The sequence below is a fragment of the Topomyia yanbarensis genome, chromosome 2 (assembly GCF_030247195.1).
Source record: "Topomyia yanbarensis strain Yona2022 chromosome 2, ASM3024719v1, whole genome shotgun sequence".
Taxonomy (NCBI): domain Eukaryota; kingdom Metazoa; phylum Arthropoda; class Insecta; order Diptera; family Culicidae; genus Topomyia; species Topomyia yanbarensis.
In genome coordinates this window covers 360,902,443-360,923,501 of record NC_080671.1, presented here as the reverse complement: position 1 = coordinate 360,923,501, position 21,059 = coordinate 360,902,443, and positions in this window count along the sequence as shown.

The following is a 21,059-nucleotide window of genomic DNA, read 5'->3' as shown; positions in this document are numbered from 1 at the left end:
AGCAGTGACACCATTAAAAGAAAATCAACAGTGAATATTTCCAGACTTGGTTTTATTTCCTATTTAAGAACTATTGTGTTTTTTACATCCTAGATTGCATGATTCAGTGATCGAAACCCCAAACTTCATAAAGTATTTGAAATTATTAAATTAAAATTTGTTTTTGCTATTGAAATTGACAAAATGATAGTATCGCCCCTTTGGCGATTGTTTACTTTTTCGGTCCCACCTATCATCATTGAAGTATCGCCCTTACGTTTTACATTTCTTACAAAAGAAATGTATAGGATTCGCTCAAACTTTGAAAACTTTTTCCGAGGCCCGGAGGGCCGAGTCTCATATACCAATCGACTCAGCTCGACAAATTGAGACAATGTCTGTATGTGTGTGTGTGTGTGTGTATGTATGTATGTACAAAATGTCATGTAATTATCTCAGCAATGGCTGAACCGATCTTAATGAAATTAGTTTCAAATGAATGGCCTAACGTTGCCATTTGACACTATTATTTTTGATTTTCGATATGTTGTTTACTTTCTAAGATATGGGCGATTTTGTCAAAACACAGCAGGTTTTTCGCGAATAACTTTCAAACATTACAATTTTGTCCCACAAACTGCAAATAAATAGAAAGCTTGTTAAAATACCTTTCTAACAAGCTATGGATTGTCTAAATCCGTGCACGAGCGGCGGAGATATTAAACATTTTGTATTTTTATTCCTCGCTTACCAATTTTCTATAACTAAAAATGAGATTGTTTCATACAGAGTATGTCTTTACTGGTGTTTTAGGAGCAAAACTAAACCGATTTTGAACATCGGGGTATGAAAACACATCTACGTGATTCAAGAAATTCGATGTTGAGAACATTTTGTGAATTACCTTTATAATAAATTAACTATTTCTCAAAAATCAATATATAAGTTCACTTCAAAGACAAAATAATGTGTTGATAAAGAAACAGTGATTTTTAGTATTTATCCCTTGAATTAGGCAATCATGAAGTAAATGTTGGATTGTATATCAATACACAGATCAACAAGTAATTCACCTAGTAGTGAGATAAATGATTTCTCATATAATTTTACTCGTGGCGTCACCGAAAACAACTGTATGTTTGAAGCCCACAAATCTAGCGAAAATTTAGCTCTTTTGCAAGATTTAGGTTATACTGGCTATGGCGCAAAAATTACTACTTACATTATTTATGATAAGAATGTAAGAAATCCATATATCATAATAATATACCTATAAAAATAATGTCACTGAATTAACCAACATTTGCCATTCCTCAACCCCCCCCCCCTTCATCTCTCTCTCCCTTCCTCTCTCTCTCTCTCTCTCTCTCTCTCTCTCTCTCTCTCTCTCTCTCTCTCTCTCTCTCTCTCTCTCTCTCTCTCTCTCTCTCTCTCTCTCTTGCTCTCTCTGTCTCTCTTCTATCGCATCTATCTAACTATTTCTGTATCCATTTCTAAGTGGTGTGATAAGATCTTCTGCCAATCTGAAATATTTATTAATTGTAATTGCGAAGGTGTGAGAAAACAAAACTATTTTTTGTCTGCTGCTACATCAACTCAACTTTAATTCAATTGTATTCAAAACCTGTATCTACACTATAATTAAGGAAATTCATGGCTATATCAGAAAAATATTTGGCTTAACTGGGTAATATGAAAGTTTGACGATGAAAATTTCCAAAAGAGACATTCCACGTGCGATATTTAAACTATTCGTATTTCTATTGAATTTTGAATAAAACATATGCTCAAAGACTGAAAGCTGAAGCCAGCAGGACTGGACTTGCCATCAACGTTTCGAAGACAAAATACATGAGAGGAAGAGGTTCTAGAGACGACAATGTGAACCTCCCACCCGAGTTCGGATTGACGGTGACGAAATCGAGATGGTCGACGAATTCATGTATTCGGGCTCACTGGTAACCGACGACAATGATAACAGCAGAGAAATTCAGAGAGGGATCTTGGCGGGAAATCGTGCCTACTTTGGACTCCGGAGGACGCTCCGGTCGAACAAAATTCGCCGCCGCACGAAGTTGATTATCTACAAGACCTTGATTAGATCGGTGGTCCTCTACTGCCACGAGACCTGGACTATGCTCGCGGAGGACCAACGCGCCCTTGGAGTTTTCGAACGAAAGGTGTTGCGTACCATCTATGGTGACGTGCAGATGGAAGACGAAACGTTGCGCAGGCGATTCACCATGAGTTGTATCAGCTGCACATGAAAAATAACGGATCAAAGACCAAAAATATCCACAAATTAGATCCAGGAAAAGAAGTTTCCCAAAGTACCCACTCTCGATGGGGGATGCAACTACAATGTGTCTTCTAACTTATCGTCGTCCATATTTGGATATACTGAGTAGTTTGAACCATTTCTTTTTCACAGTATTGGTCTGTGTAGGACTTATTTCGTCGCTGTTGTGCTATCTTATGACAAACGCCATTTTGGGGTAAACTGAGTTAGATATGCTACATTACTTGTTTGAAAAATCTCTATAAAGTGGCGTTTTCAGAAGTTTGAAATTCTACTTGGTTACTTAGATATAGCGAGAAACATGATGAGAAATTGTGAGTTTTTTGCTTCAAATCACTGTATCTAGAGATTTGCTCAAGTTATATTAAAGTTTCAGATGTTTTTATGTGTGAAAATATCTGAGAAACGCAATGGCATAAACATTATCAAAAGAAAATTACACGAGTTGTGAGAAAAACACAGTTTTAGTTTTAAACTGGAAATAAAGCATATTTGGCAACACTGTAATCAAAAATAACAATTTTTTCTAGATTCTCTGACTCATTTCCTTCAAAATGCATTTCACCGATTGTTTATAGACCATATGAACGCAAAGATATGAATAAAAGTTAAAAATTGATGATTTCTTTTCTATGGAAAATTTTCCATGCACGATTATGACACGTCATATAAATTTTGTCATCAATACACGCCTATGACACGTGTGAGTGCGACTTTCGTTTACATTCATAGTAAAAACTCGCAACATAGTCAACCGATCTTCATAAAATTTGAGAGATTAATGCAGAATAGATAGAAGCATCAATTGTCTTCTTTGGATTGTTTACACCATTTATAAGTTTCAAGATATTCAATCTCAAACTTTAAAAATCGTTTTTCTCGAAATGTGCTAAATGGCGCTTGTCATAAGATAGCACAACAGCGACGATTTATCCATATTTCCTGTACGAGAATTCCGAACGAAACAATATGAAAGCTATAAGGATGAATGGAAAGAGACTACATTGCAATCAACTGAATGCACGGCTTTTATGCTATCGACATAGCCTAGACATTTCACACTATTTACTTCAATGCAAATAAAAACTTTGAAATTTCTACCTGTCTCATTCACGAATCTCATTCTCCCTGTCGTTCTCTGTTCAAGGGGCTTGAAAGCACATGTGACCTTGTCTCACTTTACTATATTCAATTGCGCGTTAAAATACTGGACCAGTAAATTCTGTTCTGCACATAAATCTTTTTTCGGGAATATGTGACCAAAAAGTAAACTTTGAATTCGTCAAGTAAAGAAGCATGAAAACAAAAAGAATAAAAGCCAAAAAAGATGGAAGCCCTAGAAAGTCCATTGCATATTTATTAGCCTTTTCTCAGAAGATGGGATTTTCAAAAATATTTCAAAACTTTCTGATGCAATGGTTCTCAAATTCGTACAATGCGGTTTATTCATTTTCTTAATTCAAAAATGTTTTTGGCTTCAAATATATGACCATTTCATTTTAATTAATTATTTCTTTCCGCATCTTTCTATTCCTTCTGTTCATCTGCGTTCATTTTACTTATTTTATTCGTTTCATTCATTCATTGTTTTCATTGTATGCATTTTATTCATTTTTTCCAGTTTATTCATTTTGTTTAGTTTCTTCATTTTAATAATCTGACTACTTTTTTAGTTTTAATCATTTCATCCAAATAATTTATTTGATTCAATTTATTTCTGTATATAAATTTATAACCTTTTACCATTGTTCAATTTTTCATTTTAATCAATGCATTTAATTCTGCTCATTTTCTTCTTTTTATTCATTTTATCACTTCAACTCATTTTGTTTATTTAATTCGTTTGTTTTATTTATGCATTTCATTTATTTTTTACTATATTCATTTTGTTCATCCATTCTTTTTATTCATTTGATCCATTTCATTAATTTGATTCATTGTATTCACTGGATGAATTACATCAATTTGATTCATTTAATTCATTTGATTCATTTGATTCATTTGATTCATTTGATTCATTTGATTCATTTGATTCATTTGATTCATTTGATTCATTTGATTCATTTGATTCATTTGATTCATTTGATTAATTTGATTAATTTGATTCATTTAATTCATTTTATTCATTTGATTCATTTTATTCATTTGATTCATTTGATTCATTTGATTCATTTGATTCATTTGATTCATTTGATTCATTTGATTCATTTGATTCATTTGATTCATTTGATTCATTTGATTCATTTGATTCATTTGATTCATTTGATTCATTTAATTCATTTGATTCATTTTATTCATATTTTTAATTTTATGCATTTCATGTTCAGTCATTCGTTTTATTTCATTCAATTTGTTAGTATGAGTCAATTTATTCTATTAATCTTATAACTATTTCTAAATATAATCTTAATTTTTATGTAATAACCTAATCTAATTTGATTCGTGTATATTATAATTTTGATTTCCATTAATTTGTTTCATTTTTTGCTTTACTTTTTTATTTCGGTCGTTTTGTTGATTTCTATAATTTATTCAGTTTATTCGAGATTTTATTCGTGCAAGACTAGAAACTGTTTTCATCCCACCTCTAGTTGGGTGCCTACTTCTCGTGAGTTCTGCAAACTAATCCAATAGTGAAATGTGTAAGAAATGTCTCATCTCACTGCTAGGTGGATTAAATCGGTTTTTTTACAATAACTACCGTTCTACACCACCGATTTCGTCCGTGTTTTTTCAATAGCGATCATTGTTACTATTTACAGCTGGTATCAGCTTGATAATCCTAAAAAATACGAAAATAGCAGTTTCGCTTCTAAACTGCTAGCAAAAAAGTATCGCCCTGATTGTTTGCATGGAGCGTGGAAGGCGAAACTTTAAATAAACAAACAAAAATACAGTTTCGCCCGTTGTATTTTTTGCTGTAGTTTAAGAAAGCAATATCGTAGAATCCAAATTTTTAGGTTAATTTGTTGCGTTTCAAAGCCCTCATTCGCATGTATGAAAAAAGCCTTATGTTTACATTTGTAAGTATCGTCCTTTTCACAAAAAAGCGTTGAAATGGAATCGCAGCTCCTGATATTACGCTATCTCTGAAGTGCATGCGTGCATAGTTCCAAATTTTACTTCGACATCGACTTTTTCTAAAGGTGACTTCCCAGTAGTATCCTTGATTTGAATTATTATCGCTAATCCTAATGCAAAAGAACAAATAAAAACCTCTCGAAAACTAACCGTTTGGGAAAATCATCATCATTACTGGAATTTTCATTTTCACGAAACTTTTCAATAACCTTCCGTCACTTGCGTTAATGCACTGGGTGCACAGTGCTCTGAAAATCTAGCGAAATCGTCTTAGGGCACCAGCGGGTCTAATTCAGAGCTATCTGCGCGGCGAGATAAATCTGTATAGAATACTAAAAATTAATTTCTATTCCATAATTTTCAGTTCAGCAATTCGAGAGATCGTGCTCACCGCAAGCCATGAAAAATAGGCTACGTTGTGAAGCGATGGTCTTCTATTTATTAAAAAATCACGGTTAAATAAAAAATAAAACTATTAAAAAAATTCAAATAGTTTATAATTTTCACAAATTTATCAGGAAAAATTGTTTAATAAGCTTTCGTAATATTGTGTAGGAAAAAAGCTGAAAATTTCAGTATTTTCTCTATGTGCAACATATAAACCCTTAAGTATACCAATTAATTGGTATACGAATTGGAATAGGTTCACCAAATTTTGAAAGAAGTCTATAAAATAACCCCTTGAAAACTACCTAAAAATTGTTATAGTTCGATGCAATAAAAAATCCCCAAAAATGAAATGTACCTATTAATGTAAATGTGAATAATACATACAATAAAGATCCATTTTTATCAGTCTCATGGTGTATTTTAGACTGACAAAATGGGGACATTGACTAAATCGGGCAATTTTTTTCTTTATAATAAACTGAAGCTGTTAAAATATTCTTCCCGTCCCTTGATGTAGTCTGATAACTATTTCTGATTATGATGAACTTTTTATTTTTGCATATTTCCATCTTCATGATAAGGAAAACATGCTCAAGAAAGGATTTACTCGAATTCAGTCTTGTTCGTCTGCTAGAGCCTATCAAACATATTTGGCTGATAAAATCGGGGTTTCAATGTATTATAATAGATATTCAGCATTCGAAGAAGTTTCTTGTGAACGAGTGTAGAACGACTTTGTTTACTTACTTGAAGTCAGTGGCGTAGCCAGAAATTCGGTTTGGTGAAAATCGATCTTGCTGTCCAAACGGCATAATTCCGAAACCGTAATTTTTGATGTTTTAAAATTATGCAGAATTATATTTTCAGAAAATAGTAACAGAGTTCGTGTCTTTAGCGAATTTGTTGAGACTTTATTGTAGTCATGAATATTAACCTTAGAAAATTCACCATAAATACTTCTTGGACGATATACCGTCAAAATTATTTTATCAAATGATGCGCTGTTTAACCTTTGTAAAACTCATCGAAGATACTAAACCTGCGAAATTGGCGGTTTCAAAATGATGCTATCTTGACCTTAAATTACTGTTTTTAAACATTTGACCTATACATATAATTGGTCATACAACAAAAATCAAATGCTCATCAAAATCGATCAGAACCTGCTAGAATCGAATGGAAATCGTCATTTTTCATAAATTTCTCTCTACATTCGGAAAGTGTTATCCTTGTTATTAGTCATATTACGTTTTCGTCTCAACTCGACGCATTCCCAAAAAAACCTGTCTTAATCCACCTAGTGGTGCAATTGTGCTTGTCTCATTTGTCCAGACTACAATTCCATGGCTGGTTATGTTCAATACAATGGTGGAAATGAATATTACATGTTCAGTACGATTTGCACATACATACAATGGATCGACAGCCACGATCTTGAGATACTATGTGTCGATACTGAAACATCGCTTGAAACCAGCGGCGGATCATGGAGAAAGATCCGGGAGGTCCGGGTCCTGCCGAAAATTTTCAACTTGTTAAGAAATTTTAAACTAGTTTTAATTTTAAAGTAGCAACCCCTCACTGCATACTCCCTCCGGGCCAGCGTGATTGACGATTTTTAGAGTGATTGCATAACCGTTCTATATGAGAAAGGCAAAAATGTACCAAAGTCCAAAAAAGTCAATTTTTGTCAAACATCTCAATGTTTCATGCATTTTAAAGTCATTTGGCATCAAAAATACAAATTTGATTTTGAAAATTTTTCATTTCAGTTTTTATGGGAATTTGCTGTGTGATTGCACTCTTCAACTCGTAACCCCGGAACCGGAAGTCCAATCAATAAAAAATTCAATAGCAGCCGATGGGAAGGTTGTACCTTTCATTTGAGACTAACTTTGTGCAAATCGGTCCAGCCATCTCTGAGAAACAGAGGTCACATTTTTTCCACATACACACATACATTTTCCGATCTCGACGAACTGAGTCGATTGGCATATGACACTCGGCCCTCCGGGTCGGGATTAGATTGATGAATTTTAGTGTGAATGGGAAAGGCAAAAACATTTTTAGCAAATGTTGAAAGTTATGCATTTTTTGGTGAGCAGTTCTATATTCTATGACATTAAATCAATTTTAACTTAGCTTCCTATTAAATAAAGACCCTTACTACAGTACATTCCTACAAAAACGAGCTCAATTTGAAAAGAAATCTGAGGATTATGATTGATTACAGAACTCTGAAATTTTCTATTGGAATGTTTTCAGGCAGGAATTTGATATTGATGCTATTAGACAACTGTGAAATCAAGACCAATAGATCAGTTACATATCAGGACCCCATTCCGACAATTTATCAAAAGTCCTCATGATGTTTACAACAACAGGTTATCAATCTACGGATTAGATAATTGTTATTGTAATAATTAATTAAATCAGTCTGCATCAATAAATTTTCAACTTCAATCCAATTTTTTTTTGGGTGTGGTGGGGGGTGGGGGGGTGTATGGGGGGGGGGGGGGGGGTGTTAAACCCCAAAACCTTCTCTTAGCTACGCCGTTGCTTGGAGTTATTTATTTCGCTTTTCATTTTCCGATATGTTTCAGATCGATCCGATGGTTATAAGTTAGAAAAATTGCAGTCAGAAGGTTCGTACAAATGAACATTTTTGCACTGATAAGTTATCAAGTTCCTTCCAGACAACTTGGAAGTGTTCAGTGATTATTTCTAGCGGTTGTAGATAGAAAAATGAAATACAGAATTTGTTTTATCGAAATAATGTTTGACTTATTTCAATGGATTATTACTATATTGAACAATAAATAGGCGACAAAGAGTAATCCACAAACAACAAGCCATAACTTTTAAAGTATTCAAAATAGATATTTGAAGTCTTCAGTAAAGTTATTAGCAAAAGTAAGTGCTACAAATTTGCTGAAGGCATCATTTCTATATAATCACTTCCAAGAAAATTCGTGAAAATATCTCACTCATAGGGGGATTAATCATCAAAAGCACAATATCAAAAGAAAGGGCATATTACCTCCATTAAATTCTCGGAAGATACTATTGACCTAAAATAAGCCGTTTTGGAGTTAATAATAGATTATATGTTTTTGGTCATATTTCTGGCAATGGGAAATGATAAAAATCTTTCGTCCGCATTTAATGCTAAATATCTCTTTTGATAATAGACCGAATTCAGCAATCTGTAGCTTGTTCGAAAGGTATTCGTATAAGTTGCCTAAAACAATACAGATAATTTTAAAAAACTGCAAAGAACGCTATTTTTACACATTCAAACATTCATATCATGGAAACTAAACATCAGAATCAAAAACAAATTAATAGCGTTCTTACTGTTTGATAGGTCTTTCATTTAAAATTAGTTTGGATAAGATTGGTTTCGCCATTGCTGAGAAACACGAATGAGAGTTTTCCGTTACAAACACACACAGACACATACACAGACATTGTCCCAAATCGTCGAGCTGAGTCGATTGGTAAATAAGACTCGGCGCTCCGGGCCTCGGAAAAAATCTTGAAAGTTTCAGCGAATTCTATACATTTCTTTTATAAGAAATGTAATAAAATTTCGTTTTTATCACGATTGATTTATTCTAATTTTGAAAATTCTAATATCATCGCGTTCCTCAGAATTTTTAACATAGAAAACACTTATAACCTCAATTTAATTTCAGCCTATCCTGAGACAAACTATTTTGAAGGCAAAGAACCCTAGTTTCTCAAATAAAATCGCAAGCGCACAGCAACAAAAACCAACTTGAGTACACTGAGTTCAAACATAATTTATCGTGAAGTAGACAAGAAATGGGGGTAAACTACGTTTTTTGATGACCTCTACCAGATCAGGGTCGATTTTTATGACTATTTGAAGATTTTTTCGCTAAAAGTGGAATTCTATAGAATCTGTATTTTCATTTTTCATTGATATGCTCAAAATACGTAGTAAAGTAAATTCTTCTGCTGGATTTTTGAAAAATATTTGTGCAATTCCGTTGAGTCTCAATCCCTTTGATAACCCTTTAAGGGGTTATATACAAAGTTGAAACTCAAAAAATTGGAAATTTTTTTATTGAATATTTTGAAAGTACGTGCTTTTGAACGCATCTGTGCAAAATTTCATCCAGATCGGAGCACTAGATTTCAAATTACAGCCATTTGTAGCGAGCTGGTTCTTTCACGAATGAAGTTAACACAAAATTTTAAATGCAATTATCTCGGAATGATTTTTTTTGAAAAGTACCGTTGCGGTGAACGTGATATCTCAAAAATTATTCATCCGATCTTCATATTTTTTTTTTGAATTTTTTGTATTTACATTCTCGTATACTTGAACGGTTCCTTTTTTATCAAAAATTTTTCGATTCTTTGTAATGAATTTTTGTTTAAAATTTGGAACACCAAAATACTCAATTTTTTGGTCAACATGTTTTTTTGCAAGAAAAAAATTTTCTATTAAAAAACCGATCCGTTCAAGTACACCACAATTTTTCTTCAATAATCTTTTCAGTTTTTGGAAATCAGTTGAGCGGTTCGGTTTGCAGAGCGTTCACCGCAAACCTCTGCCAAAACAAACGCTTCGGGGGATGGGCCATAACCCCGACAGCCTTGAATATTTTTTTAATTCAATTTGGTTTTTCTATCTTCGATAGTACTACCAACGAACTGTTTTTCGCTTTTTCAAATGAGCTTTGCATAAAACACTTTAAAAAAATTACGAACTTAGCTCACTTTTTCTCCACAACTTTGTATATAACCCCTTCAATGAAATCATTTGAAACACTTTAAAAAAGCACTGTTTTTGAGCGACTTAGTGGAATGTTATATTACGCTGAAGACCCGTTTTTATCAGACCCTTTGGTGTATCATTGGTTAACAAAATGGAGGCAATGACAAAACATATCTATTTATTTTCTTTTATAAACCGAAGCTGTTAAATTAGGGGCTGATAAAAACGGGTTTTCACTGTATACACTTTTTCTGAGATTTTCCGTTTTAATTCTATTATGTTGTGTTAACATAGTGGAATTAAAACGGAAGAGTTCAGAAAAAGTGTTTAACATTTGAAACAGGTTGTTACTATTAGACTCATTAACCAAACGTTATCTGAAACACGCAGCATCCAACGCATGGCCAAATGGCAGACAAATGGGTTTTTCGATACCCCAACTGGACAAAATCATGAGTTATAATAATAACAACGGATACTAATACGTTAACAATTTCTAATTACTATAAATAGTTTCGTTTCCACGCGATAATATCGTCTAATTATTGTGCCAGGGTCACTCTATTACTATCCAACATTCCGATTCCGTTGCGCCGCTTACATTCGCCCAATCAGCTCGCTACGCTCTATTCACAGCTACGTGTGTCCAACTGCTAATTGACGAACTTCTCTCGATTGAGTCCAGCAGACTTCTTTTTGTCTGTAGCTCAATCCCGTGTAATGATGCTATCAAGTTCGTATATCCAATTTCTGTAAATCCAATTGGCCACAAACATACCTACTCGAGTCAGTCAGGGTCCCGGCCCGGCCCGGGCAATAGTTTCCCAACATCGCGCATATGTACTCACGGGTCCACGCTTTTTTTCACCTGGCACCGCTTGATGGAGGAAGCATGCCAAAAAGAAAAGAAATAAAATGAATTAATTACGAAAAATCGCATAAAGCTCGGAAACTGGGTGAAGCGAGCATTAATCACCATCGTACGACAGTTCGGCGAAAGACGAATCATAGAGGGGATGGGAAGAAAGCAAACTGCGTCAAAAGAAATGGTCGATTGAAGACCCCAGCCTGGTGGGATCCCCTTATTTGGAAGCGCGTTTTTTTTTGGTATACAATGTTGGACCCCGCCGAATCAGGCAGTTATTAATTATCATTTCTATTTTAGTGCCACATTTTCTTCGTGCGACGGTTTAGTCTACTTTCGGTGAGATTAAAATGTATGAGTGGCATATAAATTATTGTTTCTGTGCGGTGTTGTCTTATAGCGCTAAGACTCAACCGATCTCTACTACAAATCGCATAGAAAACGTTAGTCATTGTGCGAACGAGTGTAGAACGACTTTGTTTCTACGGTCAGCGGCGTAGCCAGAAATTCGGTTTGGTGGGGGTTTGGTGCAAATCGATCGGCATAATTCCGAAACCATAATTTTTAAAGTTTTCAAATTATGCAGAATTATTTTCCAGAAAATAGTAACAAGGTTCGTGTCTTTAGCGAATCTGTTGAGACCTTATTGTAGTCATGAATATTAACTTGAGAAAATTCACCATAAATTCTTCTTGGACGATATACCGTCAAAATTATTTTATCAAATGATGCGCTGTTTAACGTTTGTAAAACTCATCGAAGATACTAAACCTCCGAAATTGGCGGTTTCAAAATGATGCTATCTTGACCTGTTTTTGAACATTTGACCTATACATATAATTGGTCATACAACAAAAATCAAATGCTAATCAAAATCGATCAGGACCTGCTAGAGTCGAATGGAAATCGTCATTTTTCATAAATTTCTCTCTACATTCGGAAAATGTTATCCTCGTTATTAATCATATTACGATTTCGTCTCAACTCGACGCATTCCCAAAATAAAAACCTATTTTAATGCACCTAGTGGTGCAATTGTGCTTGTCTCATTTGTCCAGACTACGATTCCATAGCTGGTTATGTTCAATACAATGGTGGAAATGAATATTACATGTTCAGTACGATTTGCACATACATACAATAGATCGACAGCCACAATCTTGAGATACTATGTGATACTGAAACATCGCTTGAAACCAGCGGCGGATCATGAAGAAAGATTCGGGAGGTCCGGGTCCTGACGAAAATTTTCAACTTGTTAAGAAATTTTAAACTAGTTTTAATTTTAAAGTAGCAACCCCTCACTGCATACTCCCTCCGGGCCGGTATGATTGACCATTTTTAGAGTGATTGCATAACCTTTCTATATGAGAAAGGCAAAAATGTACCAAAGTCCAAAAAAGTCCATTTTTGCCAAACATCTCAATGTTTCATGCATTTTAAAGTCATTTGGCATCAAAAATACAAATTTGATTTTGAAAATTTTTCATTTCAGTTTATATGGGAATTTGCTGTGTGATTGCACTCTTCAACTCGTAACTTCGGAACCGGAAATCCAATCAATAAAAAATTCAATAGCAGCCGATGGGAAGGTTGTACCTTTCATTTGAGACTAAGTTTGTGCAAATCGGTCCAGCCATCTCTGAGAAACAGAGGTCACATTTTTTCCACATACACACATGCACACACATACATACACACACAGACATTTTCCGATCTCGACGATCTCAGTCGATTGGCATATGACACTCGGCTCTTCGGATCGGGATTAGATTGACGAATTTTTGAGTGAATGAGAAAGGCAAAAACATTTTTAGCAAATGTTGAAAGTTATGCATTTTTTTTGGTGAGCAGATCTATGTTTCATAGACATTAAATCAATTTTAACTTCGCTTTCTATTAAATAAAGATCCTTATTACAGTACATTTCTACAAAAACGAGACCAATTTGAAAAGAAATCTGAGGATTATGATTGATTACAGAACTCTGGAATTTTCTATTGGAATGTTTTCAGGCAGGAAATTGATATTGATGCTATTAGACAACTGTGAAATCAAGACCAATAGATCAGTTACGTATCAGGACCCCATTCCGACAATTTATCAAAAGTCCTCATGATGTTTACAACAACAGGTTAACAATCTACGGATCAGATAATTGTTATTGTAATATTGAATTAAATCAGTTTGCATCAATAAATTTTCAACTTCAATCCATTTTTTTTGGTGTGGTGGGGGGAGGGGGGTGGATGTATGGTGTTAAACCCCAAAATCTTCTCTTGGCTACGCCGTTGCTTGGAGTTATTTATTTCGCTTTTCATTTTCCGATATGTTTCAGATCGATCCGATGGTTATAAGTTAGAAAAATTGCAGTCAGAAGTTTCGAACAAATGAACATTTTTGCACTGATAAGTTATCAAGTTCCTTTCAGCCAACTTGGAAGTGTTCGGTGATTATTTCTAGCGGTTGTAGATAGAAAAATTAAATAAAAAATTCGATTTATCGAAATAATGTTTGGCTTATTTCAATGGATTATTACTATATTGAACAATAAATAGGTGACAAAGAGTAATCCACAAACAACAAGCCATAACTTTTAAAGTATTGAAAATAGATATTTGAAGTCTTCAGTAAAGTTATTCGCAAAAGTAAGAGCTACAAATTTGCTGAAGGCATCATTTCGATATAATCACATCCAAGAGAATTTGTGAAAATATCTCACTCATAGGGGGATTAATCAGCAAAAGCACAATACCAAAAGAAAGGACATGTTACCTCCATTAAATTCTCCGAAGATACTATTGACCTAAAATTAGCCGTTTTGGCGTTAATAATAGATTACATGTTTTTGGTCATATTTCTGGCAATAGGAAATGATAAAAATCTTTCGTCCGCATTTAATGTTAAATATCTCTTTTGATAATAGTCCGATTTCAACAATCTATAGTTTGTTCGAAAGGTATTCGTTAAAACTGTCTAAAAACATATAAATTGTCGATTTCGGCAGATAATTCAAAAAAACTGCAAAAAACGCCATTTTTACGCATTCAACCATTCATATCTTGGAAATTAAACATCAGAATCAAAAACAAATTAATAGCGTTCATACTGTTTTTAGTTCTTTCATTTAAAATTGGTTTGGATAAGATCGGTTCTGCCATTACTGAGAAACACGAATGAGAATTTGTCCGTTACATATACACACACACAGACATTGTCCCAAATCGTCGAGCTGAGTCGATTGGTATATAAGACTCGGCCCTCCGGGCCTCGGAAAAAATCTTGAAAGTTTGAGCGAATTCTATACATTTCTTTTATAAGAAATGTAAAAACACAACAAATTTCGTTGGGACACGACTGAGAACCATCATTTTGAAATTTATTATTTATTTTAATGCGGGTCGGGGTTGTTAGATACATACCAACTCCCCCTAACGGGGAAATTTCGAACTAAACATTGCTCCAATAGTTGTCGTTTTACTTGCTTATAACTTTGTAGAACATCATTGGGTTCTATATACAACAGTTTTTGATTTATTATAATGTTAATGAAATGTGCACTCAGTGCACGAGTCGAATGCTCGTGAAATTTTTTTTAACACGACTTTCTGAAGGTTAATGTGATGAACTAACATGAATTCTATTTGATTTAAATTAGTTGTTTTCCTCATTTTATAAATGAGCGACTGAAAATAAAAGTCGCATGGATAGAACATGCTTCGCAAAACCCGTTTCAAACATATTAGAATATAACAATCGGAAATAAACTTCAAGCATAAAAATTGGTCAGAAATGCTTCAGCATAAGAATCGCCTAAAAAGTTCTCACCCGTCAAACTCCACTATAAGAATCGTTTAAAATTAAATAAATCGTTCGTAAGAGCACCCGTATATCTTGAGGATCAAGATTAAAAATCGACTAACAAAAACCACTTTGTAAGGACCGGATATATTTTTTTCAATTTTTTTACTGAAGGTTTTTTTATCCGACTCTTACAAAGGAATGTCCCAGTCCGATTTTTATGCTTGAAGTTTATATCCGGTTTTTATATTCTGATATATTTGAAACGGGTTTTACGAAGCATGTTCTGTCCTTGCGACTTTTGTTTTCGGTCGCTCAAATGTGGTAACTTTTTTTAATTTTTTTTTTTGCTTTACTAAATTTTTTAATTTCCTTTGTTTTATTGAGTTTATTGTAATGCATTTCGCAATATAGAAATGCACAACATCCAATTTCTATGTTCTTGATCTAAAATCTGGACTTGACTGTTCGCAGACAACGCTGAGCACCTACAAAAATCAGTCTCCCACGTGTCAGAACTACTACGGCAAATATTGTACAGTAGTACCTAAAAAAATCCATTACAATGAAAAAAATACTGATTTCAGAGCTGTATGCGTGATAATGTTTGCACCTTTAGTCAATGTGAAAAGTCCGGAACGCATTATAGTTCCTAACACTATAGTCCAGATCTATGAATCTCTTTTTCGAATTAATGTGATTTTACATTTTCAAAATCCAAAACGAGTCTGGTCTAGTCTGGTTCAATGGAGTCACATTCGTTCGAAAAATCAATTCGTCATAATGTAGTATAGGGCTGTATAGATTTCCAGGTACGCGTTAATGTTTTTTCAAGGCTTGTTGCACTTGAGTGGCGTTTAGACAGACATTCACATCCATGATGCGCCACAATAAACACATTAATTGAATGTTATTTAGGCTGGATGGTGGTCAGATATTTTTTGCCCAAAACGGCAAATGTTCCTGCCATCACTTCTTTGTGCGTTTCGAGGTGAGATATTCGCTTTCGGTCCGTACCTATTGCTCACTCGCTTAACCTTTAGTATTAGCGGGATGCCTTGTCAAGTACATATTTTTGTACTCGCATGTTGTATTATTTTAGTCAATTTTTAATCTTGAATGTAACGATATACTGATTTTTCTGAGAACTAAATATTTTTAAGTTACCCATTTTTGTACCTTTTTGGAGGAAAACTTGAGCGTCTCTTATGCTGAAGGACCTTACGTCATTTCTATATCTACGCTTGCAATTTATATCCAACTTTTACATACTAATGTAATCAAAGCGAATCAACTAAGCGTTCTGATCTCAGAGTCCTATTTTCGGTCGAACAATTCCAATTCCTTCTTCCAATTTTTGCTAACCACAGTGGTTTGATTATTGATTAAGTCAATGCTTGATAAATTTAGTATAATATTATCGCATTATGATAGTTACAATGATTTTTATGAAATATACGAGTGATTCGTATACATGGCTACTCATAATTACGGTTTTAGGGATATAGGCCATGGAATTTGATTTCATAATGAATAGAGAAAACCTATTAATGTTATAACAGCACTGTCTTAAAACGTGATATTGCCAGCTGGTTTCTAAAAATCAAGAATTTTCAATAAATAAACAATATCAGGAATTTAAAATACCCATATTTGAAACATTTTGATACATATTTCACATACCCTTTTGCACTTTGATCGCACGATCGCAATACATTATCTCGGGAAGCTGCTTTTTGGTCGAATGTTTATCTAGTACATATATTATCAATATACAACCTAAAATTATAGTTCAGATTACTGCTGTTCTGGACCTTGAGCTCTAAAACAAAAGAAAAACGTTTAGAACAGGAACACTTCAGTTTGAAACTGCAAGTTCAAAATGTTCATCAATGCCAGAAGCAATATATTTAAAATACCTGTCGCTGCTGCCACAATTTGAAATCAATAGGACGTCCACGTGTTGCACATCTACATTCCGCCCCAATAACAATAAAAAAAGCCTCAGCAAATCGCCTCCAGTTCCAGTTACTCAACTGTCCAGCACCGTTTGTCTAGATGTTTACTACTTACCCGCGAGCAATCAAACCAGATCAGACCAGCCGGTGGGGGGCCGCAGCCAGCGGCATGATGAACACACAGCATTCCGAAAGGCAACAATTTGTTAAAAATTATGAACTAGGCTATGATTGATGAAATGCCGTAGCAGCAATGATTGAACAGATTTTCCAGCTACCGTAACTAAATGCTCTCGTGAGAACACCTATCGATTTCTCGAAACGATGGACCCAGTTTCCGCCCATCATTTATCATTACCATTAACGTCATCGCTATCAGTGCCAGGCCAGGAGGTGGTAGCTAGTCACTAGTGTTGCTGGCTCGCTAATGCGAGTGTGCCAGTTGCCGTCCGTCGTATGTGTCTTCAAATCTAGTAGCTAATCTCCGACAGTGGATAAGATCTTCGTCGACAGGGTGTTTAGAGTTACCTTCCTACTAGGCCAGCAGTCGCCGTCGGTTGCTTTTTAGTTTCGAACGACACAAGGAAAAACGGAAAAATGTTACAGTTTCGAAAGCTTACCCGCCGACTGAGCGGCTTCATGCTCTGTTTACTAAGGTGTGTGCGCGAGCGGTTTCTTATAATAAGGTGGAAAATTTCTTAACTTGCACCGAAACGTCGAAGCGTCGAATCTTACCATAATCCGAGGTTGATTAGTAGACAATGATCGCGTGAGCACCTAGTGAGTATTGACGGAGGGACGTTTTCTTGCCGGGAGACAAAATCCAATCGAACGAAAATTGCTAATATTTAGTTTACATTTTCACCGCTGAAATATATTGGAATTGGGTTCGCCTCTTAAATGAAGGTCTGAAATCTCTGCTGTAATAAACTCTTTACGTGAAAGACATGCAATTAGGCTGGCAGCTCTGTGATCAAATTTGCCACGGTTGAAGCTAGCAAAATCTTATGATTGTCTTCAATTTGACAATTATCCTCACAAAACAAAACAAATGTTATTACATATTCGGTATAGAGAGTTACCTCGAAGGCCACGGAACTAGTAAATTCCAGCCATGTTGGCTCTGCATGATTTTAGATATGCTAAAAACCTCCGAAAGCGACCTTGTACAAAAGCAACAGAACGCTGAATAAAATTCACCTAAAACTGGACGGCTTCCGACCGTGCTACTTTTGGACATGTTTCGTTTATACTAAAACCGTTACGTTTCGACGCTTGGATGAAACAAAACTATTAACTATAGAAGATCGTAAAATTATCAACTCTGCCAGCCTATATAGATTGAAAATTTACGAATCGAGACCACTACTTTGACAACCGGGATTGCGAGAAAGTTACAACTGTTTTCTAATTCGAAACAGTTGGACGAACGGTTGTGAATGCTTTTCCCAGCCGAAAATATTCAAATTTGGTTTCGATTTCCGGTGATTTTAGTAAAAGGCCATTAATCTAATCCTCGCAATGGAGCTTTTAACATAGAAAAATTGCAACAAAATCTGTCTGCAACTTATAGTTGCGTCTAAAGGCTTATTTTCAATGGTACCTACAGGAAGTGGTATTGGAAGGTTGGGAGGAGGGGGGGGGGGGGTTAAAGAAAGAGGGTTGGGACTACCATATTAAAATGTTTTTGTTGTTCACTGCTAATATTTAAAAAAAAATCGCCAAGCTGTTGAATTGATTTATTTTTTGTTGGCAGTCAAACGAAGTTAACGAAGTTAAAGCAATTATGTTAGTTAAAACGAAATTTAGGCTTTTGTTTTCATTATTTTCAAATTTTGCCAAGCAACGCTTTGCTCGGTATTATTTCTATAATTTGATGTAGAACATACCCTTTCATTGCGATGCATTTTGTAGACAATTCTCTGCTAACAGGACAAATTGTAGATATAGTGCAACGAACATTGAATGGTATGTTTTGGTTGTTTGCTACGTCGTTCACTCATTCGGTGCAGAACATTCATTCATTTATTTTCAGTTCCAAATCAATCCCAGTTGCCAACTGAATTATTTTGCCATGTTGACTCTGAGTGGGATTATCGAGTGAAAACGCACCAGACCTAGATCAGGAAGTTTCCGGATATACAACTGCATTACTGCAGGGTAGTTCAATATCAGACGATATGTGGTTTCGTAATCGGATTGCCATGTGATAATTGAGTTTGGAATGTCCAGTTAGTGCCCTGACTAGAATACTGCAATTATGCTTGGACAAATGCAGCAAATTCTTTGACATTTTTGGACTCACATACAGCAGAAAAGTTTTTGTTTGAATGCAAGTTTGCAAGCTACACCAATGGTTGGCATGTTCGGAAACAGCCCAAGAACGAATCTTGTGCTTTATCCAATTTATCGACAGTGGACCAACGAAGTCAGTTGCAGTGCCAGCTCTGGCCAATTAGTCCGCCTATTCATTTCCAGTAATACCGGAATCACCGGGTACCCATAGAAGGTGGATAGTATTTGAAATTCTAAGTACTTCGATTTGAGTTCGACATGCGATTACTAATTTCAATCTCGAATCTGCCGAACGAAGTGCTTTCAGGGCAGCCTGACTGTCGGAGCAAAAGTAGATTTTTTTACCGCAAATTCCCTGTTGAAGTGCTGATTGTAAGCCACACATAATCGCGAAGGATTCTGCTTGGAATACGATACAGTATCTACTAAGCGAATTGATTACTTCAAGTTGTTGAAAGATTAAAAAGGCAAACTACATGTCAGTGAAAGGTCGCTGTGAGCAAGTGCATACTCATCCCAAGTAACCATTTGGTGCCACAGTCTTGTCTGGCTAGTTGCATGGTCTATTGGGTTACTGTTTCTGAGTTCAGCTACCTTAAGTCGGTATGCACAAGAAAGTGCTTCTTGTTTCAGAAACATATATAGCGGTTTTATGTCCAAGAGTGCCTCTAGAGCAGCAGTAGGCGTTGTTTAAGTTCCTCAACAAGTCATCGGCGACAAAGTTCCATAGAAGTGGTGACAGCACACCACCTTTATGAAATCCGCTGACACTCAGTTTCATTATCACTACTTGTCTTAACAATGAGCACAGATGTCGGTTGCTAAGCATTGCGTTTATCTAGTTCGTGACATATGAAGGTACTTCATGACCTCGTGCTGCTTCCAAAATGGATTCGTGGAAACCCAAGCGGCATTTCTAGTTTTGAAGCACACTAAGTTTTAAGAAGGGTGATTTGACTAAAATTTTGAGCAGACACGCCAGATTGGACTAGAAATCGACTCACGGGTGAACCGATAAGGGCAATTTTATTATTGTACATTTACTATACAAATATGTTCAGTTCGTATTTGCCTTTCTCATTTGGAAAGGTTAAGCAATTACTCTAAAACTGGACAGCCTAATCTCAATCCTGAAGGAATGCCTGTAAGTGTGTGTGTGTCACAAATATCACTCATCTTTTCAGAGATGGCTGGACTAATTTTAATAACATAAAGGTTCAAATGAAAACACTAACATCACCATTGACTGGTACAGAATTTAATTTGAATCGGACTCCGGAGCTACGGATCACACAGCAAATTTCTGGTCTGGTATCACCATGGTATTAAAATAATTAAAATGAGTGCAAAATTTCTTAGATTTGTTAGTCTAGATAACTAATGACTAACCCAAGTCGCTTTAACCACATTGGCCAACTACGACAGTTGAATGGTTGGCGTCCAAAACGGTTTAACCCACATTTTGCATGTTCTACATGAAACGGAAAAAAACTTCATGATTTGTTCAGGTATATAATCAACACCTTACTTAAGTCACTGCTACAGAATAGTTTTGTTTTCATTCCAAAATGGATACAGAACTCCTATCCCTAGCCTTCCCGCCGTGCCAACCAAGGTACGAGTCAGCTTATGCCGTTTTTA